The sequence below is a fragment of the Mirounga leonina genome, unplaced genomic scaffold (genome assembly GCF_011800145.1).
Source record: "Mirounga leonina isolate KUSES-001 unplaced genomic scaffold, KU_Mleo_1.0 Mir_82, whole genome shotgun sequence".
Lineage (NCBI taxonomy): Eukaryota > Metazoa > Chordata > Mammalia > Carnivora > Phocidae > Mirounga > Mirounga leonina.
Window position 1 is genome coordinate 42,277,372 of NW_023270825.1, and position 19,637 is coordinate 42,297,008.

Below are 19,637 nucleotides of genomic sequence, written 5' to 3' on the forward strand. Positions count from 1 at the left end.
ACAAGGATGTCCACTCTCACTACCTTTATTCAACATAGTACTGGAAGTGCTAGCCACAGCAATAAAGACACCCAACTGGTAAGGAAGAAGTAAAACTTTTACTACTTGCAGATGACATGATACTATGTGTAGAAAACCCTAAAGACACCAAAAAAACTGCTAGAACTGACAAATAAACTCAGTAATGTCACGGGAGACAAAATTGATGTACAGAAATCCATTGCATTTCTATACACTAATAATGAAGTAGCAGAAGGTTAAATTAAGAAAACCATACTATTTACAATTACACCAAAAATAATAAAATAACTAGGAATAAACTTAACCAAAGAGGTGAAAAACCTGTACTCTGAAAACTATAAAACATTGATGAAAGAAATTGAAGATGATGCAAAGAAATGGAAAGACATTACCTGCTCATGGATTAGAAGAACAAATATTGTTAAAATGTCTATATACCCAAGGCAACCAATGGAATGGGAGAAGTTATTTGAAAATGACATATTGGATAAAATCTATATAGAACTTATCAAACTCAACACCCAAAAAACAAATAATCCAGTTAATAAATGGGCAGAAGACCTGAATAGACACTTTCCAAAGAAGACATCCAGATGGCTAACAGACGCATGAAAAGATGCTCAACATCACTCATCATCAGGGAAATACAAATCAAAACCTCGCCTGTCAGAATGGCTAAAATTAACAACTCAGGAAACCCAACAGATGTTGGCAAGGATGCAGAGAAAGGGAAACCCTTTTCCACTGTTGGTGGGAATGCAAACTGGAGCAGCCATTCTGGAAAACAGTGTGGTGGTTCCTCAAAAAGTTAAAAATAGAACTACCCTACAACCCAGCAAAATGCTGATTCAAAGGGGCATGTGCACCCCAGTGTTTATAGCAGCACTCTCAACAATAGCTAAATTATAGAAAGAGCCAAATGTCCATCAACTGATAAATGGATAAAGAAGATGTGGTATGTATGTTCAATGAAATATTACTCAGGAATCAAAAGGAATGAAATCTTGCCATTTGCAACAATGTGGATGGAAGTAGAGTGTATTATGCTAAGTGAAATAAGTCAGTCAGATAAAGATAACTATCATATGATTTCACTCACGTGGAACTTAAGAAACAAAACAGATGAACATAGGGGAAGGAAGGAAAAATAAGACAAAAACAGAGAGGGAGGCAAACTACAAAAGACTCTTAACTATAGAGAATGAACTGAGGATTGCTGGAGGGGAGGTGGGTAGGGGAATGGGCTAAGTGGATGATGCGCATTAAGGAGGGCATTTGTTGGGATGAGCACTGGGTGTTATATGTAAGTGATGAATCACTGAATTTTACTCTTGAAACCAATACTACACTATATGTTAACTAATTTGAATTTAAATAAAAACCAAACAAACAAAAAATGTCTATATGACTCAAAACATTTAATGCAATCTGTATCAAAATACCAACAGCATTTTTCACAGAACTAGAACAAGCAATCCTAAAATCTGAATGGAACCACGAAAGACCCCTAATAGCCAAAGCAATCTTGAAAAAGAAAAATAAAACTGGAGGTATCACCATTCCAGATTTCAAGTTATATGACAGAGCTATAGTAATCAAAATAGTATGGTACTGGTCAGAAACACATACACAGATCAATGGAACAGAATAGGAAATTCAGAAATGAACCCATAATTACATGGTCAATTAATCTTTCACAAAGGAAGAAAGAATATACAATGGGAAAAAAGAGTCTCTTCAATAAATGGTGTTGGGAAAACTGGACAGCTACATGCAAAAGCATGAACCTGGACCACTTTATTACACCACACACACAAAAATAAACTCAAAATGGATTAAAGACCTAAATGTGAGGCCTGAAACCATAAAAATCCTAGAAGAGAACACAGGCAGTAATTTCTCTGACATGGGCTGTAGTAACGTTTTTCTAGATATGTCTCCTGAGGCATAGGAAATAAAAGCAAAAATAAACTATTGGAACTACATCAAAATAAAAAGGTTTTGCACAGCAAAGGAAACAATCAACAAAACTAAAAGGCAGCCTCTTGAATGGGAGAAGATATTTGCAAATGACATATCCGATGAGGGGTTAGTATCCAACATATATAAGGAACTGATAGAACTCAACACCCAAAAAGCAAATAATCCAATTAAAAAATGGGCAGAAGACATGAACAGACAGTTCTCCAAAGAAGACATACAGATAGCCAACAGACACATGAAAAGATGCTCAAAATCACTCATCATCAGGGAATTGCAAATCAAAACTACAGTGAGATATCACTTCCCACCTGTCAGAATGGCTACTATCAAAAACACAAGAGAGTGCCTGGGTGGCTCAGTCGGTTAAGTGTCTGCCTTCAGCTCAGGTCATAATCCCAGGATCCTGGGATCAAGTCCTACATCAGGCTCCCTGCTCAACAGGGAGCCTACTTCTCCCTCTCCCTCTGCTGTTCCCCCTGCTTGTGCTCTCTTGCTCTATCAAATAAATACATAAAATCTAAAACAAAACCAAAAAAACACAAGAAACAAGTGTTGGCAAGGACGTGGAGAAAAAGGAACCCTCGTGCGCTGTTGGTAGAAAGGCAAATTCTCTGTTAAAAACTGGACTACCCTATACCAGTAATTGAACTGTAAGAACACAAATTCACAGCGATACATGCATCCCTATGTTTGTTGCAGCATTATTTACAATAGCCAGGTTATGGGGTTAGCCCTGGTGGCCATCGATGGATAAATGGATGTGGTGTATATACATAATGGAATATTATTCAGCCATAAAGAGCCATGAAATCTTGCCATTTGCAGCATCATGGATGAAGCTAGAGTATAATGCTAAGTGAAGTAAGTCAGTTAGAGAGAGACAAATACCATATGATTTCACTCATATGTGGAATTTAAGGGAAAAAAATAAGTAAAGGGAAAAAAATGAGAGAGAGAGAGAGAGAGAGAGAGACAAACCAAGAAACAGACTCTTCACTATTGAGAACAAACCGATTATTACCAGGCAGGAGGTGGGTGGGGGGGTGGGTGAAATGGATGATGGGGACTAAGGAGTGTATTTCTTTTCTTTTTTTTTAAATTTTATTTTATTATGTTACGTTAGTCACCATACAATACATCATTAGTTTTTGATGTAGTGATCCACACTTCATTGTTTTCATATAACACCTAGTGCTCCATGCAGTACATGCCCTCCTTAATACCCATCACCAGGCTAACCAATCCCCCCACCTCTCTCCCCTCTAACACCCTCAGTTTGTTTCTCAGAGTCCGTAGTCTCTCATGGTTCAACTCTCCCTCTGATTTCCCTTCCTTTTTCCCTTCTCCTAATGTCCTCCATGCTATTCCTTATGTTCCACAAATAAGTGAAACCATTTGATAATTGACTTTCTCTGCTTGACTTATTTCACTTAGCATAATCTCCTCCAGTCCCATCCATGTTGATGTAAAAGTTGGGTATTCATCCTTTCTGATGGCTGAGTAATATTCCATTGTATATATGGACCACATCTTCTTTATCCATTCATCTGTTGAAGGGCATCTCGGCTCTTTCCACAGTTTGGCTCTTGTGAACATTGCTGTTATGAGTATTGGGGTGCATATGGCCCTTCTTTTCACTACATCTGTGTCTTTGGGGTAAATACCCAGTAGTGCAATTGCTGGGTCATAGTGTAGCTCCATTTTTAATTTTTTGAGGCACCTCCACACTGTTTTCCAAAGTGGCTGTACCAACTTGCATTCCCACCAACAGTGTAAGAGGTTTCCCCTTTCTCCACAACCTCTCCAACATTTGTTGTTTCTTCCCTTGTCAATTTTTGCCATTCTAACTGGTGTAAGGTGTTATCTCAATGTGGTTTTGATTTGAATTTCCCAGATGGCTAATGAGGATGAACATTTTTTCATGTGTCTGTGAGCCATTTGTATGTTTTCTTTGGAGAAGTATCTGTTCATGTTTTCTGCCCATTTTTTGACTTGATTATTTATTTTTTGGGTGTTGAGTTTGAGAAGTTCTTTATAGATCTTGGATACCAGCCTTTTATCTGTAGTGTCATTTGCAAATATCTTCTCCCATTCTGTGGGTTGCCTCTTTGTTTTGTTGACTGTTTCCTTTGCTGTGCAGAAGCTTTTTATCTTTTTTTTTTTTTTTTTTAAAGATTTTTATTTTTATTTATTTGAGACAGAATGAGAGACAGAGAGCATGAGAGGGAGGAGGGTCAGAGGGAGAAGCAGACTCCCTGCTGAGCAGGGAGCCCGATGCGGGACTCGATCCCGGGACTCCAGGATCATGACCTGAGCTGAAGGCAGTCGCTTAACCAACTGAGCCACCCAGGCGCCCCAGAAGCTTTTTATCTTGATGAAGTCCTAAAAGTTCATTTTTGCTTTAGTTTCACTAGCGTTTAGAGATGAATCTTGAAAGAAGTTGCTGTGGCCGATGTCAAAGAAGTTATTGCCTATGTTCTGATGAGCACAGAGTGATGTATGGAACTGTTGAATCACTATATTGTATACCCGAAGCTGATATAACACTGTATGTGAAGTCTACTGGAATTAAAATAAAAAACTTAATTTAAAAAGGGGAAAGTACTAAAATGTAAAACTTTTCTTCTATGGTTTTTCTCCTGCTTGTCGTCGTGTTTATTATGTGTTATTTAATGTTGTTCTAAGGAGAGAAAAATCAAAAATTTAAATTATTTTTAAAAAGCACATTCCCGGGTTCTGCTTGCAGAGACTCTGACTCAGTGGGTCTGTGGTAGGTCCCAGGAATCCGGGTCGGATGCAGGTGTTGCAGTGGCTGTGCAGATTGGGTGCCAATGCCAATTCCTGTGGTGTGGGGCTGCAGGAGACAGAGGGGCTGTTGAAAGCTCAGGCCTTAAGCTGGGCATTGGCCAAGGCCAAAGCAACATATGTCTGCCTTAAAGAATTGATTGGTTTTGACCTAAATGAGCAGAAACAGTGGTATTGTCCACCCAGAGGTTTATCAGAGAAGGAAAAGAAAAGCTCATGACCCCAAGTGTGGGGTCTGAATCCTCAGCACCATTCACCCCAGAAGTGAGAAATCAACCTACATGGACAAACATCAACAGATTTAGCTGAATTTGAGCCCTTCCTTAAAGTTAGTCTTGCGTCTTTCTCCTACATTCTTCCCATGTGAGCCCAATTCATTATCTAGTTCCTTTAAGCCAGAGGCTTTTACAATTCAGAGCTGAGTGGAAGATCTCTTTGGGTGAGCAAAGAAAGTACTATTGTTAGATCCTGTTTATTTTATAATTTTACATATAAAGAGTAGGCAGCCAGAAATACAAATGATCTATTTTTTTCTCTATTCTCTTCCTTCCAACAGAATTCATATTAAAGCTAGAGCAATATTATTTTAAAAATTACTGAGTAATGGGCATGAGTGACAGGCAACACGAAGTGGCATTAAATGCCCCCTCCAATACATACACAGACCACGTGGCACCAATACAACGCATCACATCACACCCCTTCACACTAACTGATGTATCTTTAAAAAATACACTCTTTTTTTTTTCCCCTCTAACACACATTCTCTTGTTCTCTCACTCCCAACTTTGGTATGGAATCCACTTTTTTATTTAGTCAGAATCGTAAGGATCTTACCGCAGATGATCAGCTCTAATCCTATGAGAGACCGCTAATGCAGGAACTTGGGTAAGGAAAGGTCTCCACACAAACAAAAGAGAAACAAGCTGTGGATTCGTGAGCCACACTCGGCAGATGGTCTTTGTGGGCTTAAAAAGGAGATTCAGGCTGAGAACCTTGGGATATACAAATTGGCTAAACAAACATCAATTTGTCTACCAAAGTGCCTCCAAATTACAAATGAGTAAAATCGAGTTGTCTTGGGATCTGAGTTATTTGGCTTTAAACTTGGCCAGCAGTACCATTAACTATTGATCTGTTAATTTATGATGGTTTAGAACAAGACTTTGATGGACGCTACAAGAGCCTTGACCAGAAAATCAATAAGTCTTTTATAAAACAACCTTACCCGTGTATTATACATATGCTCACTGGCAAGACTTCATCTGGAGCATTTCTCAGTTGGGCGTGAATTCACTGACTATTCAAAATATTGAAAACCTCCTATTAAACACAGGCCATTTAAATTTCGAATTATCTGACCATTCTACATTACCTTAATACTGATGACTCAGTACTCTGTGACTCTCTAACATGCTAATAAAAAGAGAGTGTGAATCATTTTCCTATGTCCCCTTTTCTGAGAGATGAATCAGAGACTCTTGCTCTAGTGCTTGTGTTCAAAGTGTATTTCAAAACCAGAGTAATTGAAAACATTTCTCTGTATGGAGGAGCTAAAGAATATGGTCTTATGCTGGAGCAGAAACATCGGTGAGCCATATGGAGCAGGGGATGGGAGTGCCACAGGGGCTCAAAACTGGGAAAGGCAGGATCCAGCAGAGAGAAAGTCTCTTGGTGCTCCTGTGATTGAGTGTTCTCTCTTAACCTTCCCTTCCTCTTCCCAAGTCTGACTTTTCTTTTACCCGTCAGACTTCCTGTCTCCTTGTGAGAGACAGTCTTCCCCAAGGTCTAGTTTTCTCGAAACAAACAGTCCTGAAAGACTGACTTCCCTCATTACCATATTTTGGATGGAAGCCCATCTCATTGAGTTGAAGACACTTGCAAGTTGAAGTAGTATTTGTACGAAAATGAGCAAAAGGCCTCCTTGGACATCTCTAGGCTCAGTCCCAACATGACCTTAACTGTTCCCTCAGTGCTACACCCTGCTCAGTCCAGCCTGCAAACCATCCTCTTCCAAAAACCACGGATCTTTTAAAAAATCTTTCCAGATCCCTCAGGAAAAGACAATTCAAATTATTAACAAATATGAATAACAAACATATGATCTCATCAGTAAAGAACAGCAAATTCAAACAAAATTAAGATGATTTTGTGTGAGTGAATTAATTCGGGGAAGGTCTTTAATGATTATATTCCTGGTGTTCCAGTTAAAATGCTTTTAGGCTGCAGTAACAGAACAACCAAATCAAACCTCTTAAACAATATGCATAATACATTATTTCACTTGAAAAGCAGTCCCGAAAAAGGGTGTCTCCTGGGTGGATTCATTCAGGGGTTCAACAGCATCATCAAGATCCCATCCTTCACTGGTTTTGTCCTCAGGCTGGCATGGTTCCAAGTGTTACATGTAGACTTGACAATGTTCAGTGAAAAAGGGGAGACTGTTCCTTTTCTTGTCTCTTTTTAAGAATGAAAAAAAAAATTACCTGGTAAACCTCACCTTTCATCTCATTGGCCAGGACTGAGTCACATGCACACCTCTAAGCCAATCACAGGCAAAAGAAATGAGATTATGGAGACTGGTTTAGACTCATCCAGATTTAGTCCCACAGGAAGCATCTGCAAAAACCAAGGCTCTTTCAACAGGGAAAAGGGAAAATAATGGCTCTTGGGTAGGCAAACTCTGGTCTGCTCTAGCTGCCAAGGGTATAGTGAGACAGGACATACCCATGGCTGGTGAGAGCTCTGGGAGTTATTTGGCACATTGAGTTGAAGACACTTGCAAGTTGAAGTAGTATTTGTACGAAAATGAGCAAAAGGCCTCCTTGGACATCTCTAGGCTCAGTCCCAACATGACCGTAACGGTTCCCTCAGTGCTACACCCTGCTCAGTCCAGCCTGCAAACCATCCTCTTCCAAAAACTACGGATCTTTTAAAAAATCTTTCCAGATCCCTCAGGATATCAAGGGATATCAAGATGCTTAAAAGTGTCCATTCCTTTTGACATAGTAATTCCACTTCTAGGACCAAAGCCCATGGAAAGTATACCTAAACACAGATAATGCTTTATGCTTAAAGATGTTCACTGTAGCACCCACTATAATAGAAAAAAAAGAAAAAAGAAAAAACAGTTTAAGGGCCCAATAACAGAGAAACCATCACGTAATTACATTACATCCTTTTGATGGACTACCGGCAAAGCATTTAAAAATTATGTTTACAATGAGCTTTGAAGAACTTGGGGAGATGTTCATATATTAGAGTTAAATGAAAAAAGCAGAATGTCAAATTATATATATAACTCTGTCCATGTAAAATATTAACAGCAACTATCTCAACATCTACTATGAGCTAAGAACATACACACTATCTCTAATCCTTTCAACCCTGAAATGTAGGTGTTCTTATGCCCAGTTTGCAAATGAGACAACCAAGGCTCAGAGATGTTTAGTACATTTCCCAGAATCACTCAGCTAGTAAGAGGCAGAGCAGGGATTTGAGTCTAGGTCCCTCCGGCTGTTTGAATGGCAGCTACTCAATTTAGGAGCCACCCTCTTTCTTTCCCCTTTGTTCTGTTCTTCCTTCTCCATGGTGGATGGATGAGATATTCATGAGTTTTGCTACAAGAATGAGCCATGCTTCAGAGGTATAAACACATGAATATTTAGTGAAGTGGAACTGAATAAGGACAATGGGAAATTGGGGGATTTGGGAGGGGGGCAGACAGATAGGAAAAGAGGAGAAAGGGGAAAGAGCGATAGCTGGAGTGACTGTACTAAGAATTGAGAAGTGACTGTTCACCAGACCAGCCAGAATTCTTTGATTTCCCTTTTAGCTGGAATTGTTCTCCAAGTGCTTCATTCAGCCCTTGCTGCCATGGATGGTCCATACCAATTCATCAAGAGCCTCTTTCTGGCCCCAGATGCTTCTCTAGATGTTGGATCCTAGTTTAATTCATATGCTAATCAGAATCTCTCCTACCATGGCTAGCCAGATCAGGAGGAGTCGGTGCACATATGATCATAGGGATAAAGGTAGTGAATGGCAAATCTGTGAAAGATGGGCTGGGGAGCACATATGTTGGTGATCATACATTATATCCCTTAGAACAATACTCACAGTCCCAAGCTGGGGGTATACTTGCACCTAATAAATGGAAATTATTGAATTAAGGAGAAAAAAAAAGAAAGCCAATCCTCTGGACATCTGCTTGTTTTTCACATCCGTGCTGTGTCTGCTAACCCGTTTCTGCATTGGAACCCTGTTATACACATTGGCCAAAGACACAATCCATTGCTGTAGAATTGATCTAAATATAGATAAGCTTTGTTTTAGTGTTTATCCAGTGACCAGGAGGACCCTCAATCAGGCCTTAGTGCTGTATTTTCACGACCATTTCCATATTGGAGTAGAAAGCCCGGCTGTCACTGTGCAAGGGTTATAGAATGATTAGCATCTCCAGGTCCCCTAGCTTCCTTGTTTGTTTGAGAAATGCAAGAACAAAACAACCATGCAAGAATAATGAGCATCACATCTGATTTCAGAAAGCCCGTTAAAAAAACAAATCAGAAATGTCTTCGATAAAAATCACTGGAGATAAGAATCGTTCAAAGACTGGTTCTTTTGGACGGAACAATGCATATTGTGGGATTTTTAATGCTGAGATTTTAAAAGCTAATTTTCTCTTTCACTTAATATTTTAAGATTTATTTACTTTGTCTGATATTTCCTATCTAAAAATACATTAAAAATGGGAAGAGAAGAAATCCTTGTGGCAAAATCATCTTCCCAGACCTTTTTACATGATATATCTGTGCAGATTTCTCTGGGCGACCCTGAACAGCCAGCATGCCACCCTGATCACCTGAGTCATGTGCCTGAGAGCACTTTATCTCCAAAGCCCTTAATCATCAACTCAGACATCACAAGAAACAGTACAACAGCTGGAGGGCTTCCTCCCGCAAGTCCAAAGGAAGATTCTTTGGAGCTTAGGAAAGTAAGATTATTTCTGGGCTCCAAACTTTAGAGATGTCCCTTATTCCTATGCTTGAGAGGAACCCTGGAGAAAGTATGGCCAGGACGAAGACCTGGGCCTAGGGACTTGTTGAGCAACGTGGTGACCAGAAGAGCTGGAAGCAGAGCCAGAGAATAAGGGCAAACCAGGCTTGAGGAACTTGCCAAGGGAGAAAAGGGGAACCCAGCTTTGCCTTCAGATCCAAGCAGGGCATATTTAGGGCCAGGAATATGAGACAAGGCTAACAGGTCAAGAGTCCTGGGGTAATTGCAGTGATGGGGCAGAAAAGATGGGGAAAAGTGAGAACAAGTCCCAAGGTTCAGGGTTGGGTTCTCCAAAGCTATTCCTTGTCATATGTCAGCTACAAGGAGTGTGAATGAATCCTACTGATCTAAAAGCTTGGCTTCTGGAACTCCTCCCTTTAAAACCAAACAGCCAAGTGCTGGGTATTCAGCACAGATGATGTTCCAGAGAAGACTGAAATTGGCTACTCTCATCTAGAAGTTGTCATATTTATCCTTATGCTTTTAGTCTCCCTGATAGAGCTCTGAAATTGAAACGTGTAGGTAACAGAGCATAGCAGTTTAGGGCCTGAGATGAGTAAGTATTCTGCCAATTCTGGCCTATGTAAATCCTCACCATCAGTGGCATGCTTGACATTTCCACTTCAGAGAGGTGTGCTACCATAAATGCCTGCCATTCCTGTGAGGTCATCGGCTGTGAGGTAAATGGAGTTGCCAGGTCTGGAATCTGAGAGCCAGGGCCATTATGCAAAAGGTAGAGGCCAGAGGGCATCCCCTCGTGTTTCTAGCCCAATGTGTGGAATCTGCTGGAAGAAGCAATGAGGGCTGCCTCGACAACCCACAGGGTTAAGAGACACATACAGAGAAAAGAAGAAAGGCTGGAAGGGAGGGAGGCAAGGCTTTACTACCCACCACTAGAGTGGTCCCTGACTTCCATTTTCCTCACTCTGCCCGAAAGAAACCTGCCATTGCTGTTAAAATTTCCTTCTATCCACTCTTGCCCCTGAGGAGAGTTTATCTTTGCCAGACAAGTTCCTCTGGCATTTTTGATATTGGATTGGAATGGTAGGAAAAGCCTGGAAAGGTAGGAGGATTACAAGGACTAACAAGAGGTGTAGTGACTCTACACAATAAGGAGCTGGGAAAGTGACAAAGAGGAGAGACTGTCAAAGTTGCATGGGTGGAGATAAAGAAGGTGTATCTGATTTGGCTTTGTCAGTGAGGTCTTGGGCAGCTTAGAAGTTCCTGAGAGTCAAATGCTACAGAATTGGGAAAACGAGGAAGGAATGGGCCTGAGCTTATCACTTGGGTCCCCTTTGATTTCCTTTAAGAGATTCAAGTAACAATAAAATTCCTTCCTGAGCAGAGCTTCTTTGTATGTGGCCTGGCTCTGAGACTGGACCACATGGGCAGAGCTTCAGGAGGGTTACGAATCCATAACCAGGAGACCTAGTCTTGTTCCGGCTATTGACAAATTGATCTTAGCCAAGTCACTGGAATCTCTGAGCCTCAGTTTTCTCATTTGTAAAATGGAGGGGAGGACCAACATTTCTACATTATGTTCTGTAAAAATTATCTGGAAAAAAAAAGTATTTGAAATATGTTTTGGAAACAATGAGTTAAACATATTTAGAACAGTTAGCTACTTCAAGAGCCTCTAAAAGACTTTGAAATTTAGCCAGTTGACTTGGGAATTTCCATTAATGTTCCCAAAATTTGTTTGATTGCTGTTATGGGCTGAATTGTGTCCCTTGCCAAATTTGTATGGTTGAAATCCTAACGCCAGTTACCTCAGAATGTGACTGTATTTAGAAATAGAGTCTTTAAAGATTTTAAATTAAAATGAGGTCTCCAGAGTGGGCCTTAATCCAATATGACTGGTATCTTCAAAAGAAGAGGCAATTAGAACAGGGGCACCACACAGAAAGAGGACGATGTGAAGACATAGGGAAAGATGGCTGTCTGCAAGACAAAGAGTGAGGCCTCAGAAGGACCAACCTTGCTGACTACTCAGTCTCCAGACCTCTTGTTTCTAGAACTGTGAGAAAATAACTTTTTATTGTTTAAGCTACCCAGTCTGTGGGACATGGCGGCCCTAGAAAACTAATACAGTTATGGAATCTGTCTCCATAACATTCTCTTCTCAGAGTTTCTCAGATTTCACCTTGGGTAAATGCTGAACTAGATGTTCTTTAACATTTTTTCCACTCTACAATGCCATGATTTTATGAAAAATCATGTCGATCAATATAAAACATAATATAATTGATTAGTTAAGAAAATACATATCCTGGGGAGTCAGGAACGTTAGAGCTTAGTGTCACCTGGGTTATTAGTTAGGCTCCATGAAAAAGATGGCAGAAAAGAGGGCCTGAAGGAGAGCAGGGACGGCTACAGAGGACTGTGGTAGGTCTCCCAGAGATGTCCGATTCACTTGCCTTTGAAGTGGCCAGAATGCTCATGTGTATTTTGGTTTTTAATCCTAGTGTAAGCTCTAAGGACATGTGTATCTTCCTGGGATGGTGGTTGTCAAGTGAAGGAAGACTGTATCTTATTGTCTCAGGAGTTCTGCCACCAGTACCTTCATCCACAGAATAGCACAAGTGAGCACTGAGTAGGACATCATTTGAGATACCGCAAAAGCAGCAGAGAGGGTTGTTCGAGAGAGAGAGATGAATTCCCACACCTTCTCTCTGTAGACAGCCGTGGGTACTATCTTTATGCTTCCTACCTTCCTAGAAATCTACCACAGAAACAGGAGACCAGGCAAGGCTGTAATTTCTAGAGTCCCAAATCAACCCTTCAGAGGATGGTCAATACAAACAGGTTGTAGTGATGTTTATTTCCTGAGGGACAGTACGGCTAGATATTGGCAGATCTAGACAACTGGAATCACACAAGAAAACAAAAACACATCAGTGTGGAGGTTGACATGTCATGCTTTATGCACTGTCTCCTGGGGTTTCTTTCTCTTTTTAGGGGTTGGTTAGAGGCCATTCCACCAGAAAAGATAAGTCAGGTCCTGGATGGCAGTTTTCACTTACTGAAATACTTCTTATCAAAATAATTTTTTTTAAAGCGTGTACTCTATAGTTTCCCAGTTGTAAAATCTGGCCAGATAACTAGACACAGTTACTGTCTTCATTTGCTCTGTGGAAAGATCTCGTTTTGAGTGCACTGAGGGGCTCACTGAGCCTAACAGCACATCAGATACTGTCCCACCCTCATAGGCTGTGCAGCAAACACATGCCCTTAGAAAAGGACAGCAATTCTGTAACAACATAAAACAGCAACTGAGGAGCAAAGCCTTGTGGCCGAGACTCACCCAACCAGATTGCATTGCTATTTTTATCCTCCTAGCTGAGCGTATTGACGGAATACAGAATTACTTCTGTGATTAAACGTGGCCAAAAACCTTGCAAGTGTTAATCTCTGGAAATCTGTTACAAATTGGATGGCAAGCACCAGCAAACTGCTATTTTTTAAGTCTAAAAATAATTCTGGGTGCTCTTGTGTGTAAGTAATATAGCAGGAAGAAAAGAAATTTTATTTAACCGGCTGCAGTGGTTTGGTTTTTAGCAGTCAATTCCTCAGTTCCTCCATAGAACAGCAGGTATGGTTCTCTGAAAGCCTCCAAATGGAGGGCAAGTCAGGTACTGAGCAGCTGGCCACGGGCCCTGGCAATTCTTTGCACTTAAAATTCTGCATGACTCTGGAGCCTGAAATACTTTGAATCCACTTTTTGGAGAATTTCTGTGATTGTGGTGGGGATATACTGAGATGCATGCAAAAGTGTGGTGGAGGGATCACTGACCCAGTGGCACTGTTGGAACTGGGGGGTGAATGCCTTGGCCATGTAAAGTCAGCACTGGCCCCATTTCTTCTCGCTGTGTCCCTTTGGAAACCAGGGTCTTTCTGTTCTATCACAGAAGGGGGTGGAGTTCCCATTAGGGTCCATGTCAGGTGGCTGGAGCCAAGACAGCTGAGGCATAGTTATCTCAGGATGCAAGTGGGACAACACAATCCTTCAATCATCTGAATGCAGGCATTTTTCAAACATCTCCCAGGACACTCACACCAGGGTTCGGTCCCAGATTGACTCCCCAGACCCTTTCAAGGAGCCTAGCCACAGTTGGCAGTTTCCTTTCTGCTTGAGTTGATCCTGTGATGGCCATTGATGTTCCTCTCTTAGCCACACCTCGTGTGTCTGGTCCATATTCCTGGGTCTCTGTTCTATTTCTCCAACATTCTCCAGTTCTGAAACTGCATTCGCCTCCTGAATTACACCTGAAAGCCTGGCCTAAACTTTGTCAGCTTTCTCTCCCTGCAGTTGGGCCCTGTCTTCTCCATCTCCCACCAGGGATCCTGCTTCATTCTGGGTAGACTTTCTTGGGACCTAAGAAGGAGGACCTCCACTGCCTCGAGGCTTCTGCTGCCAGGCCTGATCTATCAGATCACACCTCCAGGAAAGCAGTACCTTTCCAGGGTAGTATGGTGGCGAGAGAATGGACTTTACAGCTATCCTGTCTTTCCTGTATTAAATGTATTTTATAGCTTCCAACTAGTCAACAAGGGCAAGCTTTTCTTTAGAGGTCCAGCTAATAAATGCATGAAGAATAGTGGAATTAGAAAATTACTATTTTGGAACACCCAGTGAAACAATGGGCCTATTCTAGACAATGATGAATGACTGTTCAAAGCATTAGGTAAAATCTTGATGGGGAATTTTATAATGGATAGATCAAGTTGACAATACCTGATTTGACTGATTAATCTTAAAGGCATTAATGGAAAGACAGGCAGACATTATGAGCTTTCCCATGTGATTCAATGGGAAGTTGTAGACCTACCTATGAGGTATCCTTTGAAAAGACTGAATTTGAATCTAATCAAGCCTTTAGATGTGAAGACAAAATTATGGGGAATAAAAGAATATGTTAAATGACATCACATGGATGCATCTGCCAAATCTAGATTGTGAGATTTTACCACAAGGTGAATGACCCAGCTTCTTAAAATAAAAAGGGGCTTAACTGTTAGAGAGTTAAAAAGACTTAAGACCATATCAACCAAATGCAACATATGGGTGAAAATGCTTCATCAATGGCCAAGTCATTTAACATTTCATATTATTACTATGACTATTGCCCTATGTCCCAGTTCCAGATCGTCAAACCTGGGAAATATATCATTAAAATAAGCTTCAAAAATATATACTTTATTTCCTGAGATTTGTGTATAGAATATTTGAAAAATCTTAAACATATGAGGAAAACACAACTTCCTAATGGGCAAGGAGAAGCTAGGACAAACAGGTCGTGTACCCTTAGCCTGCATCATGAAGCCATGGCAAAACTGAAAGTCTCACCAGTTCGTGAGATCTAAACCTTCACACTTTTTAAAAACCCTTTGATCACAGAAAGATTTGGCATGACCACATATACACACCCATATGTGCTCACTTTAAACAGTATCACAATGCTATATGCATATATGTGTACACACATATGTTGACAAAATTTACTAACATATGTTCGTGCATACACATACCTTTTAGCCATGAGTAGATAATAAACCTTTTTATTTTTCTTTCTCCCAAGTAAAATCTTACATAGTAAAACACTGGCTATGGGATCCTCACAGGAAGTAAATTCAGCTGGATACGTAAAGAGTCTCAAATAAATCAAGGTGTTATGTCCTCAATCACTGATTTTAGTTTTTGTCTTTCTGGATGGTAATCCTTAAAAAATGTGCTTCACTCTTCCCTGTATTGTAAAAAGAGAATTCCAAACACTTCCTTGGTACCCTGGAACTGTCATCCAAACATGATTATGCTAGAATAAATCTGTCCTTGGAGTTCATTCGAGGAATTTGAGGTGCTGGCTGTTTTCCAGTGTGTGAAATGACCTCAGCCCACTGTGCTCTTTGAATTCTTATTTCTATATTTTATGGTGTTTATTTCTACTTCTGTGTTTCCCCTTGCATCAGTAGTTGCTACCTGGCCGTCCCTTCCAATGGCGGCCTCCAGTCTGTTTTATAACCAGATAATCAAGCTTACTGATTTGTGGGCAAAGTGAGAGTGAAGAGGCTCTGCTCAGCACCTAAGAGATCCATTTGTAGGTAAAGAGCATGGCCTTGAGAGCCTGGACTTGGTAAACATTACTTTGCTGCTGAGGCCTCTTTTGTTGCCTATCAGGTCCTTAGCTGTGTTTCATAGGAGTGAAAGAGTCTGCCAAAAAAATGATTGCTCAGAAACACAAGATAAAAATGTATCCTTGGAGCGTACTTGAGTTGGAGGCTTCCATTAACTCCTTTTCGGGAAAACACGACATATTCCCAGGGAAAAGTGCATATTGCTTTTTCTTAAGTCCACAATGAACCTCTATAACACTATTATTCTGAGACCCCAAACTCGGATTAAAAAAAACCCTTCTGAGTGAAAACAGGTTTAATATCTTTCTTAGATCTTATTTGAATACATTCACTGGACTTACCAGACCCCTGACCTATGGAAGTTTACAATGACATTATTTCGGGCTCCTCCACATACAAATACCTGGCAGTGATATGAGCATTTCATACTCTTGAATGATTTTCCGATTAAAGAGAATTTTCTTGGTCCAACTGGAGTGACACTCAGTTACAGGCCTTAGGTAGGCCTTGAAATCGGTTTTTATAAAGTACCTGGTTGAAGTGTATTACTCTAGTCTTCTTGCCCTGCATGAATCTCTCTCTCCCTCCTTCCTCCGTTGTATGAATCAACACATGGTGTCCCCAATCCCAACCACTTTCAATTAGATCTTCAGTGCCCTCAGTCCATCCAGACTAGATAGTTTAAGTGCTTGGAAATAAGAACCAGAACTCTTCAGGTGCCTTCCATAATATCCATTAGTGATTTCTGCTACATCAGACTTCAGTGCACGTCTCAATTACAATGGGTTTACTTTGCTCCTTGCAATCTGAAGTGGAATGTCTGTGATTTTAGTGTGTGTATAGAGCAATGGATGCATGGCTTAAGAACACAAGGTAGGTAATCCCTAGGCTTTTCTGAGCTCAGCAGTGCAAATGTACACAGAATCATGAGTGCATTATTGCAGGAACAAAGCATTTCCATCTAAAATGAGGTACCCATTAGCACAAGCTTCCAGTACTCTTTCTTCTCCACAAGACTGAAAAATCACAGGAGGGAGCTGAGCTGATTTGAGGAGACCGAAATTCCTTTTAATTAAGGTAAATAACCTAGCTGCTATTAGGATTTGAGTCAAACGAATGTATAATAGCCACCATTCACAAGTTCTCTCTCACAAAATGACAAATATCTTTATAGCAATAAACTGTTCCAGACCTGGGAAAGGAGAAATTCTCAAAACATATCTTCTTCATTGGCTCGCCTCAGGGATATTCTGCTTTTACTCATATTGTAATAAAGTTATTAGTGAGGGTGGGTTATAGAAATATAAAAATTTCAGAAGTTTCCTATTTTCGGAACCAAGAGCGTTCCCATTACTTCAATTTTCAGAAGAATTTGCAGGCTCCCATTTACCTGACTGCATATATTATAATCAAAGTTAACTAAATTTACTTTTTAAGATCTATAGAAAACTCAGAGCTGATAGAATGATTTGAAGAATTCGAGTTACCTCATTCAGAGTACTTTGGTTAATGAGATCAAGGCTAAAGTTTGACCTTGGTAAAACCAATGGCCATAGTTCCGACCCATTCACCTTGAAAGCATATATTCTATTGTGGGTGGACCAATCTTGGGAGTACCCTTGAATAGTAAGAACCAAACAGTCCGTATTAGTTTGGGCCAATTTCAGATGGAGAACAAGAGAATAAAGTGTAGTGGTTAAGCACATAGACCTTGGGGTCAGATACACCTAGGCTCAAATCTAGCTCTACCACCTAATAGTTGGGTGACCTTTGGTATGGCACTTAGTTTGTGTGAGCCTCATTTGTTTCATCTATAAAATGGAAATGATAATAGTATGTATGACTTTAATGCAGAAAGAAATTCCAGGTGTTTTAAGCAGAAATAGATCGAATACAGGGCAATAGCACTCACAAAGTCGAGGAGTGGACTGGTGTAGCAGGAGTCTGGGGAGACACCAATGGACCTTAGACTTTAAGGGCAGACCACCCTTGCTGAAGTCCAGAGGCCATGAAGATGTTCACTGCAGCCACTGCTGTTCCTCTTCCCCATAAAGCTGGTGACCAAACACTGAAATGTAGAATTCTCTGTGGCAAACATAGACATCTGACCTTACTTGATAGAATGAACAATAGCAGGCAAATAGTCACCACCTTACTTCCACTGTCCAAATCTTGGGCCATTGCTTCTCACAGGTAAAATTTTCTTGCTTCCAGGACCCTAGCTTCAGGGGAATCCGAGAAATGTAGTTTTTAGATTTCCTAAACCAGCAATATAGGAGGGTACATAGAAAGTTGTGAATGATATTAAATCACCATCCCCAGCACACCTACCTCCTTGAGATGTTATAAGGATTATATGAGATGATATGGATAAAACGCTTAGTACAGTTCTTGGAACATGGAAAGCACTCAGTATTTCTATGGCTGTTTATATTTATATTGTTGTTACCGTTGAAACTGAGGCAACCCCTGAGCACGAAATGCCCCTTAGAACATAGTTTTTCCCTACTGGCAGGATCTCTCCCTTCTTAGACAACTTTTCCAACATCAATTCCTAGATGTTTAAGGCCCTATCTCAAAGCCATCTCATTTTTTCCTAGCCCTGGCCTTCCCCAAGCTTTTCTCAATTCCCAGTGCCCCCATTCCCTTTACTCTATAACATATGCTCTCCTGTAAAATGTATTCTCTTGTCCTTTACCAAAGGGTCCAAATTATTACCAATGAATCAAACAAGCACTGTGCTTTTTGAAAATTCAAATCAGTATGCTTGTAGTGTTGAGAGAATTTTGCATCCATAAAACAAGAATATGCTGCTATTGAAAAGGAATAATGACAGAACAAGAAATATTCTTAGAAATGTAAAATATTGGAGTGCCTAGGTGGCTCAGTCATTAAGTGTCTGCCTTCGGCTCAGGTCATGATCCCAGGGTCCTGGGATTGAGCCCCGCGTCGGGCTCCTTGCTTCTCCCTCTCCCACTACCCCTGCTTCTGTTCCCTCTCTCACTGTGTGTGTGTCTCTCTCTGTCAAATAAATAAATAAAATCTTTAAAAAAACATGTAAAGTATTATTACTAAAATAAAATAATTTATTAGAAAGTTCGGAAGGATATCACCTGGAACACAGTCATTACACAGAGAAATGCAAGAGATGAGTTTCAACAATCAACATGGTAGATTAGTGTAGGAACTCCAGTATTCCACTAATAAGACTTTAAGAAAGCTGTAACAGAAAATTAGGGAGATAATTATTTTTTAAAACAATACAAGAAAATTCCCCCAAGTTTAAGGTTTTATAGAATTTTAAACCATCAGAAACACTACCATCTTGGACTGACCAAGAGAGAGTACGGAATGAAGGTTGTCAGACTCCCAGACTATAACATTCAGTATCTTGTGAATTTGTTTTATAATATTTCTTTGATATTTTTTCAATTATTTCTTTGATATCAAAGTATGTCTTTGATAACCAGCTAAATACTTGTTTTCTATTTTTTTTACTTTTAAACTGAAATAAGATTGTTTAGATGAACCCAATGGTGTGAGTTTTATTCCTGGGACTCTGAGAGACACCTACCTTGTTCAGGGATTACACTGACAAGAGGAATGACCCCCAGAGACTGATAAAGTCATCGTGCCAC